This window comes from Anolis sagrei, chromosome 1 (genome assembly GCF_037176765.1).
Source record: "Anolis sagrei isolate rAnoSag1 chromosome 1, rAnoSag1.mat, whole genome shotgun sequence".
NCBI classification, from domain to species: domain Eukaryota; kingdom Metazoa; phylum Chordata; class Lepidosauria; order Squamata; family Dactyloidae; genus Anolis; species Anolis sagrei.
In genome coordinates this window covers 51,832,234-51,851,920 of record NC_090021.1, presented here as the reverse complement: position 1 = coordinate 51,851,920, position 19,687 = coordinate 51,832,234, and positions in this window count along the sequence as shown.

Sequence of the window (19,687 nt, the reverse complement as noted above, 5' to 3'; positions counted from 1 at the left end):
GGGATGTATAGTTCACCTACAATCAAAGAGCATTCTGAACTCTACCAGTAATGGAATTGAACCAAATATGGCACACAGAACTCCCATGACGAACAGAAAATATATATCAATGATTGGTTGAGGGGGGCACCAAAATACTGTTTGCTTACCGTTGAAAATTACCTAGGGCCGCCTCTGGCTTACCTGCACAGGCATGGATAAAATAGTATAGCTTTTTTGCACTTGCATCATTCTACATCTTTGGGTTGCCCACTCCCCCTTTAGGTGACACCATTCTGCAACCTCTTATTCAAGTCTCTCCCCCACTTCTATTGCTGTCTTTTCCACTTTCCTCCTGCTCTTTGTCTCTCTGGGTCTTTCTCTGTCTCTTTCTTTCGAATACAGGCAGCAGAATTTATTGATGGGCCATAAAACAGTGATTCTCTTATTCTAAGGGGTGTGGCTGTAAATAAAGAGGAGGGAAAAAAGCAAGGCATCAAACAAAATTTGCAGCACATCTGGCAGCATTACCTAACACATTAAAATGTCACCCTGGAAAAAATACCACATGCCTAGTACTCTAGCACCTGCAGTCAGCACCTGGAAGAGATATGAGATGAGAATGTTCTTGTTAAAATCATAAAGCCCTGATTACGTGAACTGAATCCTTCCTCTGTTCTTAGGAAGGTGAGAAGCATCCAAAGGGAGGATCAATAAAATAAAGTCAACGTTTCAAGCGGCCACATTAGTTATGAAGGACAAGGCTATCTAAATGAGACATCCATGAGACAGATATTTATTGTCATCTGTTTCTTTTTTCTTTTTTCATATTTGGCATGGGATGGTAGATTTCATAATGTCCGTGTGCCACGCATGCTGTGCCTGTGTTCCACTTCCTTGCATCATTCAGATGGAACACAAGCAACTGCTCCAGCTCCAGCTCCAGCTTGCCAGTTCATAAATATGAAGGAGTCACTTCAGTGCCCTTAGGAGCTGTATGGCAGAAAGCCACCTGACAAGTATGCATTAGTATAATACATTTTTTATCTAGTAGCATTATGCAACCGTGCATGGATGGTCATGAGTGGCTAGAAGTTTCTTGCCCAGTTGAAACAGGTTGAAGTTAGGAAAGTGCATAGCAATATTTTAAATCTTAAATTCAAATCACAATAGCTCCAAAAGTTCTTGGTAACTCTAACAATTGTTTTTTTCAAAAACAACAGAGTAGAAATCCTGATCCAGATTGGTCTTTCATGGAAGGTAGACTACCAAACTGAACATGACATCACTAGCAAATGTTCAATACTTTTAAGTAAATGGTAACCAAAAGAATCCATTTTCATGTTATTTTTCTCCATCCTTCCCATGTTATATACATCAGAAAGGAGGCAAAAAAGGGAGTGTGGAAGAAGAGGGTGATCACATTCAGAAATGTGAAGAGGCAAAGGGTTAAAGCTCCCCTCCCTCTCTGATGCCTCTGCATCTAAAACCCTGCACATGACATTTTTCTGTAGATGTGAATGCAGTTACTAAGAGAATGGCACCTTCAGTTTGATTCCTAATTGAATAGCCCCTGTCACTTGGCCCACTGTGAACCCAGTAAATGAGGCCACTTAGGAAACAGACAATCCCAAAACTTCTCATTGTAGCTGCATTTGAAAACTATTATTATATTTCTGCATTCTGTCCAATTATGTATGAAATGTACATTACATCTCTAGGCTATGATTAGAAATGCTGCCCTTGTGAACCTTCTACCTCTTTCAGATCACTTATATAGCCAATTCATTTCAATAAATGAGAGTGTTCAGAATATCAGATGAAATCTATACAGTTCAGAGGTGCTTCGTATCCTTTTAGAAGCAAAGAAATAGCAGATATGAAAAGGAAGCGTTGGCACTCTGATTTATAATGATATTCCTCTCCTGTTATTTTCAGGATGCCTTATTATAAACCAGCTCATGGGAATCTAGTTTTATCCTAAAGGGATTAAAGAGGACAGAAGACAAAACAAACAAGGGAGGAATGTGCTACAAGACATTGAAAATGCATCATTTTTCCCTTCTTTGACTCCTTCGCAACATTTCCCAATGGCTACTCAGCAAGCCTATTGAGACAAATGTTAGGCATATCGGAGAACAGCATGAGACAAATTCACCAGGGCAAACATTATTATCATTACCTCCAACACCATCAGGACATTTTATAGCATCACAGAGATGCATGCATAAACATAGAAACACACAAATACGTGATCTTTTATAAATCAAACAACACTTCAGACAAATCTCTTCTGGATAAGTGTTCAACAATGTCTAAATAACAATGAATAGCTTTCCCTGGTTACCATGTGATAGTTAGGAGAAGCTAGAAATTAATTTACCACAAATTGAATATACTATACATCTATCATGTTTACACTGCAAGACTTTTAATGGATACACATTCATGAGGTTCTTCTAAAACCCACAGGAGCTAACTTGAGTTCTTGAGTTGGAATCAAATATAAGTTTGGGGGTGGGGGTGAGGGCTATGTGTTTCTCTCTAGTGGGTTGTTGTAGGTTTTTCGGGCTGTATGGCCATGTTCTAGAAGCATTCTCTCCTGATGTTTCACCTGCATCTGTGGCATCCTCAGAGGTTCTGAGGTTTGTTGAAAACTAGGAAAAATGGGTTTATATATCTGTGGAAGGTCCAGGGTAGATGAAAGAACTCTTGTCTGTTGGAGCTAGGTGTGAATGCTTCAATTGGCCACCTTGATTAGCATTTGATGGCCTGACAGTTTTTAGGTGTGGCTTGTTCCTGCCTGGAAAATTCCTTTGTTGAGAGGTGATTAGGTGTTCTTGATTGTTTCTTGTGTTGAGTTTCCCTGTGTTTGAATTTTGTTTTTTATTTACTGTTATAATTTTAGAGCTTTTTTTGTGTACTGGAAGCCAGATTTTGATCATTTTCTCTCTAGTTATTATTCAGTTCCGAGCCCAATTCAAGGTGCTGGTTTTGACCTACAAAACCCTGTACGGTTCCGGTCCAGTGTATCTGTCCGAACGTATCTCCCTCTACATCCCACCACGGAATCTAAGATCATCTGAGGGGGCCCTGCTCTCGACCCCACCACTTTCCCAAGTGAGGCTGGTGGGGACGAGGAGCATGGCCTTCTCAGTGGTGGCCCCTCACCCGTGGAACTCACTCCCGGTGGATATCAGGACATCGACATCACTCCTGTCCTTCAGGAGGAAGGTAAAGACGTGGTTGTGGGACCAGACCTTCGGGCAATCTGCCAACTAAGTAAGGACAACCAGACAAATAGGACCGGCAGGACTGATAAATGTGGAATGAAACTCTGAACTATGAGATAGCGAATATTGACCGGCAATAAGGAGTAATTGGTTTGAATCGGTTTGTATGAAATTTTTATGGGTTTTATTGGTTTTATTGGGTATAGATATGATGTATTGTTGTTGTTTGCTATTTTGTGCTATTGTGTTTTATTATTGTTGTATGTTACGGGCATCGAATTGTGCCTTGGATATGTAAGCCGCCCTGAGTCCCCTTCGGGGTGAGAAGGGCGGGGTAAAAGTAAACCAAATAAATAAAATAAATAAATAAATTAGACAATCACTCCCAGCAGCCTTAGCCAGTATAGCCAATGGTGAAGAATACTGAAAGTTACAGCTCTGCAATAGCTGGAGGGCCAAAGAGTTGCAGCCCTTGTCCAAAGTTTCATCTGCACTGACCATATAATGCATGTTCAAACTGTGTTGGCTACAAAATCCATGCCACCAAACCATGTTACAACACATATTAAGAGGAATAAAGCATATCAAGCAAAGTCAGAAAAAAGTATGAAATAAGTGTTTTAGTGTATTTTAGTGGGCCTAAATATAAACCAAATGGCATAATGATAACAGTTGTGCAGAATGTGAAACAGTTGTGCAGAATTTTACAAAGCACCTGCTCATGCTGAAATGCTTTGTAAAATTCAGAATGCAATGACTGCCCAAAGCAGTGGTTTAACCTGTTGGTCCCCAGGTGTTTTGGCCTACAACTCCCAGAAATCCCAGCCAATTTACCAGCTGTTAGGATTTCTGGGAGTTGAAGACCAAAACATCTGGGGACCCACAGGTTGAGAACCCCTGGCCCAAGGAAAGCCTCAAAGTCATAGCTGTGCAGCAAAGAGCCAGTCAGTTGACACCCCCACTCCCAGGACAGGTAATTAATTGCCTCTTCTGCTAACTGAACTTTGAAAAAAGGGGCAGAATCTCAATGCAGATTCTGGAACCAGTTTGAGGTCACCTTCTGTGAATAATATAATCATGTTCCTAATCCCGAACCTCCCTCTAATCATCCGCACCATGTAACCTGACAAATCGGTTTTAAGCAACCTAAGTGATCAGTGTAGAAGAGCCCCTAAATGTATGCATGGTTAATTCTTTCGTCACATCAGCTTCTGCTCACTGCAACTGTAGTTGTAAATATTTACACAATCTTATCTTATGAGAGGAAACACAAGATGCATCAAAGTGTTAAGTAGCATAACTTCAAAGCAACCAAGATACATTTTTCCCATTAAGCTTAAGAATATTTACTAGAAACTAAGGTTCCAATAATAAATCATGTTAATCCTAATGGTGTTTTATCTATTCCATTTACTTTTGTGTAAGCATAACTGTTTTAATGCTGTACATCACACTGAATTTTGTGGGATATTTTAAAGAGAGTATGAACGTAATGAATTAAAAAAATATTGCAAAGGGAACTAAATTGTGTCCCCTGATCTTAAGACTTATTTCCTGTTTACCAGTTACTTTTTAATATAATTATGGTCTGATTGTAATCATGGGATTTGAAAATTGTTTTAAAATGTGGCTTTGTGTTATTTCTAAAGCAACAGAAATAGACATCCCTGCCCTTTTTTCAAAGTTCAATTGAATCACATTGTATTTTGATGATAATAATAACAAGGCTTTGGTCATTTTATCTTAACTGACCTTAAAACCCCTGTTATTGTCAAAGTACAAATATGATTCTATCAGACATGGGGTGGGGGAGAGGATGTTTGTTTTTGACATACATGGCACAGACATTCTGAATACTGTGGTCTCAAAGCTATTCTGTTTCTTCCATTTTACTGGAGGAAATTCATATTTAGAAATACTCTGAAATATCTTTCAGGCGTAACATGATGGCAATTGTTGGAATGTATCTTACACAGAGCTTAAACTATTGCTTTTAAAGGGTTATTATCTTTTCAAGGTTGCCAAAAGTGGGTAGTTGACATTGTTGTTAGGATATTTAGAATGTATTGTTTGTTTTTCGATTTCTGATAAGCAAATACTTGTGTTTAGTTGTTTTGGATAATTGTATATATATGTTTGCATGCTGCAAGCACTGTTCTGTGATTCAAAATACATTTTCTCCCACCCTTGTCATGTTCTCCTTAGCATCCTAAAAAAACCAATGACTTGAATTGTAAATCCATTGAGTTAAAATTAATTTTAAAAGGGTACAATTACTCTGAAAAAGAAAAGATGTTATCACTCACTGAATTATATTTGTAATATTTGAACTTGGGGCACTTCCAGACAGGACCAAAATCTGTGCCAATGTGAGTTTTAAATGCTCACTTTGGTATGGATTCCCATCTCCACTCCTGCCCCCCCCCCCCCCCATTAACTCTTAATTGCATTTTAACTAGTATACTTAACTCCTGCTCTGCTTCCTGGAGCTCTTGATCCTGCCCTAACACTGTGCCCCAACTATCCTGAGGATCTTGGTCCTGCTCTGCTGGGGTAAATTCATCAGCATCAGGCTGCTCCTCTCTGCTTGCCCCTGACTAAGGATGCTTCCAAGCAGCATCATAATCCATGTCAAAGAAGTGGGGCAAAAAATCACAAAACCTGACAGAAAATCCAAATCCATTTCCGCTAAATGCTCCCCCAGCACCCTGACACCATTTGTAGTGGATTTTAGAAATCCGCAAGTTGGACAGGGAACTTCAACTGAAGTTTACTTTTATTTTTTTAATTGACCCTCCGAGATGCGTTGGACATCATATGTGCTGATTTGGATATCCATATTTGCACACAAGCAGATTTGTTATTATCTCTCCTCACTCTCATGTAAATTCAAGCTCTGTTTAATTTCATAAACATCAAATCAAAGCAATGGTGCAGAGAGTTCTCATTGTGATTGCTTTCTAATTGTGCTTCCATTTAGCCATATGTGTGTCCATGGCTGCTTTGGGATTTTAAAACATGCACATGCACTGAAGCAGTCCATACTAGCATATAGGAATGAAGCTACATGTTTTTCTTGACTGCAGGAATATATAATCATGCAAATATGCAAATTTTTAGCCAAAATCGGATTTTAAGCACACCTTTTTAATGCTTGTTTTTCAGGTGTTAATGCGAATCAGTGTGCATTTTCCTTAAACATCATTTAGCCACCCCTCCCCTTTTTATTCCATGTTTTAGGTCCTGTGTAGAAGGGCCCTCTGATGTTGGACGAAGCAGCCCTTTATTGTTTTCCTTACTACTAGCCCTGACACTCACAAACTTTCTCTCCTCATCTGCAACTCTTTTTCTTTTATATCAGTGTTTTCCCTTTTCTACCCTCAGACACAATTGGAGATAATCCACATTAGAGAATTCTAGCAGTTTGAAACCACTTTAACTACCAAAAGGATTCATAGTTTGTTGTAACTGATTATGAAAAGAGTAAATATTTACAAACCCCAGAATTCCATAGCATTAAGTCATGAATGGATGGCTATTAAGTGTTGGCAGTTAATGTAGTGTTAAACAAATAATTCTGCAACAGGGGAGGAAGGTAAACAGTTTGATGGGTTTTGAGAACACACCAGCCTCAACTGTTCATGGGAGTTGCTACTCCTTAACTCTGGAACTTCCACAAAGATTAGTCAAGAATCCACATTGCTATCTTTCTGCAAGCAAATGAAAATGGTTTTATTCCAGCAGTGTTTTGAGAATTGATATTTAAGGGACACAGACTTTGTACAATATGCTAAGCTTCAACTTGTTGTTGTTCATAGCTTTGCAAAGTTCTAGATCATCAAATCCAGATAGCCATGTTTGCATATTGTGTAGCTTGCTTGCTCATTATGCAAGTAAACCATGAAAAGCATGAACAGATGGAGAAGAAACACAGAACAATTATCCAGTATATCAACACAACTATTAGACTACTCTATGTGAAAAATCATTAAGTAGCCTTAGTAAAGATTGGGAACTAATAATTGTTTTTCTGGGGCAATGCCAGTGGAGATTATCAGTACTGGGATTTGAAGAATAATAGGATTAAATAATATGGGGACATAAAAAGAAAGGGTTTATAAGCACACACGTAGGCAGGCAAATGCACACACACACAGAGAGAGAGAGAGAGAGAGAGAGAGAGAGAGAGAGAGCCCACTAGTTTTCCTCTAAGAACTTGTCCTTTCACACTTGGGTTTTTTTTAAAGAACAAAACACTTCATTTCATTTATCATTGTTAATGCAAGGGTGACCTACCTGCACTCCCATTAGTTTTGTCCAGCACACACAGACATGATCCCAGTTCTTTAATATTTCCCCCTCCCCAGTCATGTAGCCGGGGGGGGGGGGGGGCTTGAGGGGCTTCAGCCCCCCCCCCCTGAAATTCTCATGATGGTTCGCGAAAAGGCCTTACTGGTGCATTATTTAAACTGTTATGTTTATTCATATCATGACCTGATCACCATACTCAATATATCCCATATGCATGGGAGTATTGGGGTAATGATACAAAAGGTTTGCTAGAGTAGACCATCTTTCACTCAGACTCAGCCCCCCCCGAAACCCCCCCTGAAAAAACTCCCCCCCCCCCGAATCGAAATCCTGGCTATGGGCCTGCCCCTCCCCAATCTTTAACATGTAGTTACAAGGTCCTGGAAACAAAATTTAGGTTATTAGGGAAAGGGGTTGTTGTAAACTGTTTGTCTCAAAAATAAACAATGTAATCAGTTTTCTCCTTGCTTTAGGAGAGTTTTTGAAGAATTCCCTCTCACTTGTTTCAAAGTATCCTCTCACCAACTATGTGGCCAAGTGGGAATCATGAAGGCTAAAGTCATCAACAAACCTAGCTCAGCTCACTTTCGGTCCATTTGTCTTCAGTGGAAGTTCAGGAGGAGGGAAAGCTAAGAAGATGATGAGACTATTTTCCATGATCCTATTTTAGCTTCTCCGCATCCACTTCACAAAATTGGAGGATGGAGAAGACCATAGAGGCTATCACCCTCCATGATTCTGGCTTAGCACCCATTCTCCCAAGTCTTGGCATCCAAGTAAGGAGGACTGTACTCACCACATGTATTCTGAAAAGAGGTTGATGATGATATTGTCACTATATAGTTGCCTGGGGACAGAAAGCACCAAGAAAACGGGAAGAGTAGTCCTTAGATCTATTTAAGGACTAGGGAAAGGTGTTTGAGGAAGATTCTTCTCACCAGGATTTTTGGATATTTAGAAATCCCTTTCTTGTTTTCCCCTCTCTTAAATCTGTTAATATTCTTTCTATCCCATTAAGGAAGAACATTGATAGTTGGGACTCCTGAAGTAACTATCTTTGATATATTAGCTGTTCCATTCATAGGGACAACTAGATGAGAGAGCCTGAGATGTCTCAGTGTATAGATGATTCAATAGTGGAACCTAATCCCAAAGGCATCATGGTGAATCCATGGGCTCCTGGCTTGGGGGGGGGGGGGGCATGGAGAACCCATTGCTCCATGCCCCACATCATGTGACCTACCTTTGCCCTCATCCCATGAAGGGAGGAGAAGCATTTCCACCCAGCTTCCCTCCATTGCTGGGAAGGCAAAACAGGAAGGCTCCCATGTTGCTGCCATGGCAGTGTACACCACTTGCTCTCCCTCTTCTGGACAGAGCCCAGCTGGAAGTACACATGCATCTTGTAATGGGCTCTGTCCTGGAAGAAAAGAACAAGTAGTGTACAACCGGCTAAGTAGCCCTTCTGATGAGGTAGTCAGAAGGATGTGTTTAGGTTTGTTAGGCTCTGGAAAAAAGCAAGATAGACAGAAGAAATTGGACCATTTGGAGAAAAATAGAAACAGATTGCTAAAATAGCTTAAGGTAATGGAGCAGCTTGTAAACTAAACCCTGTAGGAAAGCTGACAGGAGAAGGAAAGGCTCCAGATAAGGATGAACAACTCCCAAAGAATGAAATTAAATATGTTTCTGATTGGTGAAAATAGGTCAAGAACATGCAATAAAATGCAATAGCTTATCAGAGAGTTTTAAAAATCCTTTTAGAAAATGCATGTACCAGAAATATGAGAAGGAAAAAACATCATGCTAATATGAGAAAACCCTGAACCAAAATGGAGGAATGGGGTACATAGTACTGAGGGAGGAACTAGAAGACATAACAGAAATGGAGAGACTCTGGATACAATTACTATACGAATCATAGGAAAGGACATACTGAAATTGGTGTTGCTCTGGACATTGGGAAGCCTGACTCATTTAATCTAGAAACTTTAAAAGAGACTTGATATTTTAATGAGACCTAGATAGTGTTCATAAGTCATGCTACTTATTTCTTCTGGCTCAGAGTAGCAAGTATGACACTGGGAAACTCTTGGAAATGGTCAGGACTCTTTATTAACTATGGCCATCACCTTAATAGATGGAGCCCCCAGTGACGCAGTGGGTTAAATTCCTGTGCCAGTAAGACTTAAGATCGACAGGTTGCAGATTCAAATATGGGGAGCTCCAGCTCCTCATTAAGGGACATGAGAGAAGCCTCCCACAAGGATGGTAACACATCAAAACATCGGGGTGTCCCCTGGGCAATGTCCTTGCAGACAGCCAGTTCTCTCACACCAGAAGCAACTCACAGCTTTTTCGAAACAACAACAACAACAGAAACATTAATAGATGGGATAGCTTATTATATGGGTGAGAACCCCTAGACATCAGGTTAGATTACTTGTGCAGTACATTTTTTCCAAAACCCAATTTCTTGTAGTTTTTATTGTTTCATCAACAAGCAGCACCCTGCAGTTCTGATGATATATAATTACTCAGTGCTTAAATATCTATGGGGGGTAGGGGTGACTGGTAGGAAATGAATGACATTTTAAAAATCAACCTGCTCACCTACTATTCTTTTCTGTTAGCTATGCATTTGCATAGTTTCAATGATAACAATGCAAGTAATTGTACAAACATCAGCAATCATACTCTGACAATAGCATTCATTGGCCTCTGTGATTCAGACTGGAAGAATGAGCTTTATTTAAAGAACTATTCAGAAATTCAGAGTACAATTCTATGCATATTCACCTTTGAATAAGTTCCAGTGAACTCAATGAGACCCGTTCCTGGGTAGACATTCATATAAATTTCACATTGCCACCAAAGTGCATGTAGTAACATAATACTGCTCAGTTTCTGAAGATAACTTTGTTGTTGTTGTTATCATCGGGAATGTCTACACTTCTGATCTACACCTACTGGCTCTGGGAATGTTCTGATGCATCCTGGGAGCATCCCCAGAGCCCTTTGGACATCCACCCGGCTGGCCAATCTGAGGACGCATCAAGGCAACTACCATTGCCACTGCCACCACTGTGTTGTCACCAGCAAGCACCTCTTACTGGTAAAGTCATATTTCTGATCATTGATTCCACATCCCTGAAATGACATCACCAGGAATGTGATGACATCTGCAAGCTTGGAGAGAGATCTACTTGATGGTGGTGACACAACAGTGAGTCTGTTAGCAGTGTAGACAGAGCCCAGATCCAATCCTATGAAGCTAACTACAGCTCCAGAACTACAAAATCATGCTGTAACTTGTAGGGAGCTCTAAAGTAAGCAGCGCCCTTGCTTCACCATGAGTGGAGGTCTCACCTCGCCACAAGCAAAGGCCTTGCTGCGAGCAGAGGACACAGCAGGGGAGGAGGCTGTGGAGGCAAAGACAAGGCTGGAGTGGAAGAACTACACTTGAAAATAAGTCAAGGGGGGCTTTTTCATCCCCCAAAAAGTGCTGAAAAGCTCAGCTTATGTTCGAATATATACAGTAGGTGGAAGATGGTCAAACAGGAATTTAATGTCTTATGCTGCTAAATCTCAACTCCTGTGTGGAAATACTCATTTGGAATGAGTAGTTCTAGGTATTGTAGTCCAAATCAAGCTGCTACAGTGCCCAAAAGAGAATGGCATGTATAACAACTATATTAAGAAATCAGGCAAGTTCACACCATACTGTGCTTAAAGTACATTATGTACTCAAATGATAAGGTAGGTACATATTTAGTATTATCATGGACTGATCAAGATAGCTCAGTTATGGAAATTGGTACCTTACTGTAGCAGGATCTTCAAAGCTTTAGTCTGCTCTTTGTAATCCCATAGCTATCTGCTTTCTGTTTTGGAGCTCTCCAATTTTGTATTGCCCAACAATGTATTTTCTTAAAAGGAAAAAATGTATTCAGGCTGTTTTAATCTTTCAGCCTCAAAAACCTTACATCTAATGAACTCTATTGCATCTATGGATAAAGGAGAAATATTGCCTAATCACTTTTCATGCACTGTTTAAAATGCATTTGGAAACTGCTGAAAATGGGTATCTCTATACAAGTACAATGACAGTGTTTCCCTTTGAAGCTGAAATTATTTCCAGTGAGATAGTCTAGGATAAAAGTAAGTGCTAGGAAGCTCATCCAGAAACTCAATAATATTGCCTTTTCATTGACATTATTCCATTTCCTAAACCATTAAGCAAGAAAAGATAAATGACCTGAAATGTGTCATAAGAGCTATGCCAAAAATAGTACATCTCATACGCTAGTGAAAGTCTGGGGGCGGGAAACACATAGGGACTTGGGGAGAGCATCTGAAAGGATTTCTGTCTAATTGTCTTTTGCAAAGGAAGCAATGAAAGATGTATGATAAGTGCATTCCGCTGTAAAGAGCCTGAAGTCAAAGCCAGACTTGATTGAAGTCAACATTTCCAACAACTCTGCACTGCTCCCTGTCTTCTCCCATGTCAGGTGATCATAATTTTCCTTCCACTATTTTCCCCTATAATTTGATTGATATTTATCTTTAGGACTTTGCCCGGTTCTTTTTTATTTATTTAACATATTGATATGCTCATAGAGTCTTGTTTTTCATTTTTCTTCAGCCAAATTCAATTTCTGTATTTGGATGAATTAACACCACATGTGTTGATGCATATTTGAGTGACATCTGAGACAGAATTAACTTTTACCATAAACTTTCATACCCACTGCCAAACATGGACTAGGCTAGGGGACTGAGCAACCCTGGAATGATCTAACATAGGCATGGGCAAACTTCAGCCCTCTAGGTGTTTTGGACTTCAAGTTTCAGAAATTCCAGCCAGCATACGGGCTGTTAGGAATTGTTGGAGTTGATGACCAAAACACCTGGAGGGCCAAATTTTGCCCATGCCTGATCTAGCAGAACTGGGCCACCAAGACTGATGTGTAGTTGAACCACTTCAAGAACTATCAACTTGAAGTACATTACATTCATTGTGGTTAGGGGCACAGGATACCCTTCAAAAGTAAAAAAAATATTATTATTATTTTACTGACACAAAAACACAGTATGTCATAGAAAATGAGATCTATATGCTGGATTTCGTATCACAAAATCACAAGTCGAACACTTCCTAAGCGTTTAGTATTGGGTGATATATTTTTGAATGATGTGCGCCGATCCAAGGAAGTGGCCTTTTGCAGTTGACAGATAGTGATTTTGTCAATGTTTATTGTTTCCAAATGTCGGCTGATATCTTTTGGCATGGAACCCAGTGTGCTGATTACCACTGGGACCACCTGTACTGGTTTATGCCAGAGCCTTTACAGTTTGATTTTGAAGCCCTGATAACAGCTGAGTTTTTCCTGTTGTTTTTCGTCAATTCCGCTGTCACCTGGTATGGTGACATCAATAATCCAAACTTTTTTTCTTTTCCACAATCGTGATGTTTGGTGTATTGTGTTCCAAAATTTAGTCAGTCTGGGTTCAAAAGTCCCACAGTATATTTGCGCATTCATTTTCTACTACCTTTGCAGGCTTATGATCCCACCAGTTCTGTACTACTAGCAGGTGGTACTTGTGACATAAGTTCCAGTGAATCATTTGGACCACAGAGTCTGTGCGATTTTCTTGCAGCAGCTGAGGATATGATCAATGGTTTCATCAGCTTCCTTGCACAATCTGCATTTTGGGTCTTCAGCTGATTTTTCAATCCTGGCCTTAATTGCATTTCTTTTGATTAATTGCTCCTGGGCTGCAAGATTCAGGCCTTCTGTCTTCTTCTTCAGGGTTCCATTCATGAGCCATAGCCAGGTCTTTTCCTTCAGTTTTGTCAAGGAACTGCCCATACAATGCTTTGTTGTGCCAGCTGTCAACTCTGGTTTGTAGTGCAGTTTTCTTGTACTGATTCTTTGTCTGCTCTGCTTTGAGAAGTTTCCGATTATTGACTTCAACTAAAGAAGGTTCTTTGGTTTCCTTTACATATTCTGTCAGGGTATATTTTTCTTCTTTGGCTGCTTGTTTTACTTGTAAAATTCCTCTGCCACCAGGCCTTGAACCAAGGGCACAATAGTATGTTGTTGTTGTTGTTGTTGTTGTTGTTGTTGTTATTTATTATATCCTGCTTCCCTCTCCTGTAAGAACACTAATTAGGAATCTCTAGGTCCTCCAGCATGACTTTACGGTCAACGATAGCAACTTCTGCCAAATTCACACTGGATAACCTAGAGAGAACATTTTAATCAAATCCATGAATAATCAAATCTGTGAAAGTCAAACCCACCCCAAACATGGAAGGCTGACTGTATACTAAATGATCAAGCAGTGAGAAATATTAAAATAGTGGTTGTCATTGAGCTCTCTCAGGAATATTAAAGCAACTTGCAATCTACCTGTGAACATTTACTTGAGTACAAGCTCAACTGAACTCATAGACAGCACTCCTAGATACTCCCCCGGTGGCGCAGTGGGTAAAACCCCTGTACCGGCAGGACTGAAGACCGACAGGTTGCAGGTTCAAATCCGAGGAGAGGCAGATGAGCTCCCTCTATCAGCTCCAGCTCCTCATGCGGGGACATGAGAAAAGCCTCCCACAAGGATGATAAACACATCAAATTGCAGACAGCCAATTCTCTCACACCAGAAGCCACTTGCAGTTTCTCAAGTCGCTCCTGAAATGACAAAAAAAAAACCTCCTAGATACACATTGTTCTTTAAGGTTTCCTAAAGGATAGAGGATAGGAAAAGTAACTTGTACCCCCCACCCACCCCCACAAGTAGGCAAAAATAATAACAGCCTGCATGTTAATATTTAGCCCACACACACAACTCAACAGAATTTAGAGCTGCCTTTTAACAAACCAAAATGTGGATCCTACATAGGGATGGAAATAATATTTAGAACTATTTGGGAACTGGTCAAATGTTTGTCCAATGTTAAGAAACCCTGTTGAAAAAAATCCTGGCCTGGCAAGAATCTTTGTAGTGCAGGACATATTCTGCACAAAATTCGCATGTTGTTATTTGATATAGAAAATTGATTCCTGAACTGGAAATGCTGCTTTCTGAACAGAAAATGTTGATTACGTTGCAAGTTAATAGTGAGTAAAGTTACACACAACAAATACCCAATTACAAGAGCATTTGCTGTGCAGGAATTAGTATTTCTACACTGAAATATTATTTTCCACACAGGTAATGCCATTTTTGGTGAAAAACAATCAAATGCAAATTCTGTGCAGAATTAGTCACAACTTGTGAATTAGCCTGTTCAGAAACTGTGATTTTTGGAAAAAAAATTATAGTAGGAAGACAATTACTAAAATTATTTGCTGCTACCTTTGAGAAGAGACTCAAGGAAGAAATACGTCCCTACCATTATTTGTTGCTGCCTTTGAGAAGAGACTCAAGGAAGAAATACATCCCTACCATTTTTATCAAAATACAAATAATTAAGGGGCAAATGTAGAGAGGATGATTCATTCAACATTCTTTTCAGTCTGCTTGTTGGCCAGAACTATAGGAGCTAATGCTTGTGCATCTCACTCTTAACAAGTCAACTGTCTGTTCAATGAGTGATACACACATTGCTGCAAGCTATGCAGTGGGGAGAAAGGCCAAGTAGTATACAGTTTTAATAGCAGAGATGAATGCAGTGAAGATTCCTGCTGACAACATTTTTTAAGTTTTCAGACTCTGAGTTGTTGCTTATTTCCTGGTCCTTGGCCCTTTGTAGCTCCATATATACACACCCTCCCCTCTCCCAAAATGCTTAGCAAAATCCGTTTTGCACTCTTCAAAATACTTTTTTTCCTGCAGAGAATCTTGCAGGTCATGATCATGAAAATCATTACAGCTGAAGAACATTTTTTTTAAAACACACACACACACACATTGTTAAGACTGCATCTAATAGGAGCCAAAACAGTAAGTCTTTCTAATCTCAGAGCAATTCCGAGACAAGGAAGTAAATCAATATGAGTACTATAGGGTATTGCACATTTTGTCGCTAAGTAAATGTGCATGCCATTTCTAAGCTAGTATCAATTATCCTTGCCAAAGAACACCCGTGACTCTGTGTTTACATTGATGCTGGCGGTCAGCAAAATGCAGAAAAATTTGTTGAGGACAAACATGTTGAATAAAAAGCCATGGCCCTACTATCACACATACACCATTACGTTACCTCTTCCTCCTCCTCTTCTTCTTCTTCTTCTTCTTCTTCTTATTATTATTATTATTTAATACATAACAAGATTAGCACACAGCAAACAAGATCACTATGCTGGTTTTTGTATTTGATCACAAGTCAGGCATTTCCCAAGTGTCTAGGACTGTGTGATGTATCGATGAATAATGCATGGAGATCCGAGTAGGGTGACCTTTTGCAGCTGACAGACAGTAATTTTGTGAGTGCCAATTGTTTTTAAGCACAGGCCAAGGAGTTTAGGCCAGTGTGCTGATCATTACTGGGACCACCTTGACTGGTTTGTGCCAGAGTCTTTGTAGTTCTGTCTTTACATCCTCATATCGTGTAAGGTTTTGCAGTTGCTTCATCAATCCTGCTGTCACCTGGGATTATAGCATTGATAATCCATACTTGTTCATGAGGTCAGGAGTATTGTGCTCCAAAACTCTGTCAGTCTGAATTCAGAAGCCCCAGAGTAGGGCCTTCGGAAGCCTTCGACAATACATAGCCCCAGAACTGTTCTTTTTCCATAACATTTTCAGGCTTGTGATCCTACTAGTTCTTTGTTGGAGGCAGATGGTATATGTGGCACAAGTTCAAATTGGTCATCTGAGCAATGATGTTGTGCCTCTGCTTGTAGTCCATCTCCGGGATCTTCTTATAGCAGCTGAGTATGTGATCCACTGTTTCATCTGCTTCCTTGCAGAGTCTACACTTGGAATCTATCATCGACATTTCAATTGTGGCTTTGATGGCATTCATTCTAATTCCTTGTGCTTAGGCTGCAAGAATCAGGCTCTCCATCTCCTTTTTCAAAGTTCCATTTGTGACCCACATCCATGTTTTTTCATTGTCAATTTTCTTCTCAGTTTTTTCCAGGAGCTGTCCATGGAGAGCCTTCTTTTGCTCTGCATCGTATTTTTACAGTATTCACTCTTTGTCTTTTGCACTTTAAGCAGTTTTTGGCTATTGACTTCCATCAATGTTGGTTCTTGACTACCTTTCACATAATCTGGCAGTGCATGTTTCTCTTCTTCTACCATTTGTTTCACTCTGCCTCCTGATTTTCTGGGAAGGTAAAGCCTGTCGACATCCCTAAGTGGGTGTAATGAGTAGTGAATTGTCATTAGTTTTCTTGTTTTTCTGTCCAGATCATCCAACTCTGCTTGCGTCCAGTGGTGTATCTGATGATGATTATTATGATTATGATTATGATTAAGCTCTGGGAGAAGGGAAAAAGGAAAACCAATTTGGGGAAGAAAGGGGGATGCTTCACCTTTTTGTATCCCGAGAACTCAGTCATATCTTCACTTCTCCATGGCTAACCAACAACATCAGGAGTTCCTCCAAGGGCTTGAGAACTGAGGAGACAGTGGGGAATGCTAGGGCAACCAAATAGGCTGCTATGCTGCTCACAGTCATAGCTTTTCATTCGATCCTTGCTTCATCCTTTCCTGATGGTCTTCCAAATACTTGAAGATAATGATCACTTCTCCTCTGAATGTCATTTCAACCATTCTTTATACAAATATTATCTTTCAGGCTACTCCTAACTTATCCATCTTGCTCTAGACACCCTCTTTAAAAATCTTTCTTTAAATATGGTGACTCGAGCCAGACACAGTACTTTACATGACTCTAGATCAGGGGTCCACAAACTTTTTAAACAGAGGGCCAGGTCACAGTCCCTCAAACTGTTGGAGGGCCGGATTATAATTTGAAAAAAACATGAATGAATTCCTATACACACTGCACACATCTTATTTGTAGTGCAAAAACCACTTTAAAATGATACAATAATTAACATAAAGAACAATTTTAACAAATATAAATTTATTAGTATTTCAATGGGAAGTGTGGGCCTGCTTTTGGCTGAAGAAATAGGATTGTTGTTATTGTTGTGTGCTTTCAAGTCATTTCAGACTTAGGTTGACCCTAAGCGAGGGCCAGGTAAATGACCTTGGAGGGCCGCATTCGGCCCCCGGGCCTTAGTTTGAGGACCCCTGCTCTAGATGGTATCTAGCAATATTAGGTGGATCCTAAGGCATGGAAGAACTATGCCTCTGAGTACCAGTTACCAATATCTCTCTCCCACACACACAAAAACACCCAATAAGAAAAGTTATTGCCATCTAGGCGTGGATGGTACTGAATTGCAAGGCTTACTCAAATCATCTCAGAGCTTGGAAAGGTTAGCATTACATCTAATACATTACTATTAAATGATTAAAGAAGATTGATTTTTAACATTAAACTGTTAAAAGGAAAGTATGGAATTTATTCATTTTGTTAATTGATATGGATTAAGGTGTAAGCTTTAATGTTTTAAAAAATGAGTTAAAATACCCAGGAATAATTTAATATGGTTAGAATTTAATGATTAAAATAATGAACTGTAAAACTATTATTGACCATATTAATGACGAGGAGGTCCTGAATTAATTTTAATCATTTTTTTCTGAGGTTTCAGTCATCTGACTGAAACAGGAGAGTAGACTAGGCAGGCCTTTAGTGGCATTTTTGTATGTTCTTCACCATATAAGCACCAAGCCCAAGTATCTAGCACAAGGTAAATAAAATGGGGTTTTAGAATTTGTTTTAAAATACCTAGCAGACCACCTTCTTCCAAAATCCCTTTGAATTCCTTAACAGCAGCCAATGAGAGTTCCAATGAATGGTTGAATCTGCAGAGGAGGACTGACAGATACTTTTAGTAAGTAAATCTCTGTGTTGGGCTGAGAAGAAATTTCTAAATGGATGGCCCCCATACTATAGAGGAAGCATATTAATCAGTTTAGAGGCTAGATGGCCATCTGTCAGTAGTGTTCTGATGGTGCCCTTCTGCCTGGAAGTAGGGGGTTGGACTAGATGGCTCTTGGGGTCCACTCCAACTTTAGGAGTCTATGAAAATGTAGAATTGGTTAATATTGGTTTCTATTGCTTAATATGTTGTGGTTTTTTTAAAAAAATGTTTTTGTCAAAACTTTTTTTTAAATCCCTAAATTCAGTTGATGTATGACTATTTCTGAAAGTTGCAGGGAATGGTCCATGTTATCTCATGTCCTTAATAGAAAATTCAAGGAGAGAGCTCTTGTAGTTTTTTTGATGTTTATATTTTTTTTGAAAATTCCCCAAAAATCCATGGGTAAGTGAAACATTCTGAAATATGGTGGGCTAACAGGGGTAAATGTGTTCTACCATTGTAGCAAGTTTCACTCCAATAACTTTAAAAATGAGGGAGAAAGGAGTTTCCCCAATTATAGCCATTTATGCTCAATTATTGTAATAGAATAGTAACAAAATTTTGTGACTCTCATTATAGTAATAAATATTTCAATAAATATACTTTAGAAACACTTTAGAAATGGAATGCCAGCATCCCCAGTTTTGTAATGATTTTTGAGTCTTTTTTTATGGATCACACATTTCTAGTTAATGCAAGTGTTTGTTGTCACAACAGATAAGAAACGTGCATAACATTTTTGAAATCTGATGTGAGACTATGAAGGCATGGGTTCAATGGTTGGGTGTGAAAAAGAATAAGCCGACATCCTCATCAGAGAGAGAAAGTGAGACAAAATAAACTACCTGACCAAAAGAAGAAAGGTGAATGTTTTAAACAACATGAACAGATGAACCCTTTAGGAAATCTTTGCCCTAGCTCAAAACAGCAGTCTGCAATACTGTGAGATAATGGGCAGGACAGCAGCTTCAGATATATAAGCACCTGAGACTTATTTCAAAAATACAACCTGGCTGAAACTCACAAACTACGAACACACAGAAGGTAATCAAAGAGGCTCCTCGGATGCTTATAGCTGTGGGTGTGGAGATGGAGAAGATGACCCTAGCACTAGGACCAAACTATAGGTTAGTGCATGGTCCTACAGTTTCTGCCTATGCACACTGTCCCCTGGGTTGGCCTAAACATTTGAATAACCATATATTGTAT